The following is a 1421-nucleotide window of genomic DNA, read 5'->3' as shown; positions in this document are numbered from 1 at the left end:
AGTTTTCAGAGTACAGGTCTTTTGCCTCCTTAGGTAGGTTTATTCCTACGTATTTTATTCTTTTTGTTGCAATGGTAAATGGAATTGTTCCCTTAATTTCTCTTTCTGATCTTTTGTTGTTAGTGTATAGGAATGCAAGAGATTTCTGTGTATTAATTTTGTATACTGAAACTTTACCCAGTTCATTGATGAGGTCTAGTAGTTTTCTAGTAGCATCTGTAGGATTTTCTCTGTATAGTATCTTGTCATCTTCAAACAATGACAGTTTTACTTCTTCTTTTCCAGTTTGGATTCCTTTTATTTCTTTTTCTTTTCTGATTGCCATGGCTAGGACTTCCAGAACTACGTTGAATGAAAGTGGTGACATTGGACATCCTTGTCTTGTTCCTGATCTTAGAGGGAATGCTGTCAGCCTTTCACCATTGAGAAAGATGTTAGCTGTGGGTTTGTCATATATGGCCTTTATTATGTTGAGGTAAGTTCCGTCTATGCCCACTTGCTGGAGAGTTTTTATCATAAATGGGTGTTGAATTTTGTCAAAAGTTTTTTCTTCATCTATTGAGATGATCATATGGGTTTTATTCTTCAGTTTGTTAGTGTGGTGTATCACTAACTGATTTGTGGATATTGAAGAATCCTTGCATCCCTGGGATAAATCCCACTTGATCATGGTGTGTTATCCTTTTAATGTATTGTTGTATTCGAATTGCTAGTATTTTGTTGAGGATTTTTGTGTCTATGTTCATCAATGATATTGGCCTGTAATTTTCTTTTTTGTGTGGTATCTGTCTGATTTTGGTATCAGGATGATTGTGGCCTCATAGAATGAGCTTGGGAGTGTTCCTTCCTCTGCAATTTTTAGGAAGAGTTTCAGAAGGATAGGTGTTAACTCTTCTCTAAATGTTTAATAGAATTTGCCTGTGAAGCCATCTGGTCCTGGACTTTTCTTTGTTGGAAGTTTTAAAATTACTGTTTCATTTTCAGTACTTGTGATTGGTTTGTTCATATTTTCTGTTTCTTTCTGGTTCAGTCTTAGAAGGTTGTACCTTTCTAAGAATTTGTCCGTCTCTTCTAGGTTGTCCATTTTATTGGCATGTAGTTGTTTGTAATAGTCTCTTATGATCCTTTGTATTTCTGTGGTGTCAGTTGTATCTTCTATTTCATTTCTAATTTTATTGTTTTGAACCCTCTCCCTTGTTTTCTTGATGAGTCTGGCTAAAGGTTTATCAATTTTGTTTATCCTTTGAAAGAACCAGCTTTTAGGCTCATTGATTTTTTTCTATTTTCTTCATTTATTTCTGCTCTGATCTTTATGATTTCTTTCCTTCTACTAACTTTGGGTTTTGTTTGTTCTTCTTTCTCTGGTTGCTTTAGGTGTAAGGTTAGGTTGTTTATTTGAAATTTTTCTTGTTTCCTGAGGT

The 1421-nt window shown here is 34.6% G+C and overlaps 1 protein-coding gene across 3 annotated transcripts in view; it reads left to right on the top strand.

The window, feature by feature from the left end:
* RNF141 (ring finger protein 141) overlaps window positions 1-1421 on the top strand; it is a 49942-nt gene that overhangs the window by 12003 nt on the left and 36518 nt on the right. Inside the window, exon 1 of one of the 3 annotated variants that reach the window (XM_055091551.1) lies at window positions 398-475. The exons of the other annotated variants lie outside the window; for them this stretch is intronic. The gene's annotated coding sequence lies outside the window, so the exon portion shown is untranslated. Of the gene's footprint in view, window positions 1-397; window positions 476-1421 lie in introns of those variants that run through there. 3 annotated transcript variants of the gene reach the window in all.

This window comes from Physeter macrocephalus, chromosome 16, assembly GCF_002837175.3.
Source record: "Physeter macrocephalus isolate SW-GA chromosome 16, ASM283717v5, whole genome shotgun sequence".
NCBI classification, from domain to species: Eukaryota; Metazoa; Chordata; class Mammalia; order Artiodactyla; family Physeteridae; genus Physeter; species Physeter macrocephalus.
This window is presented reverse-complemented; position numbering and strand designations above follow the sequence as displayed.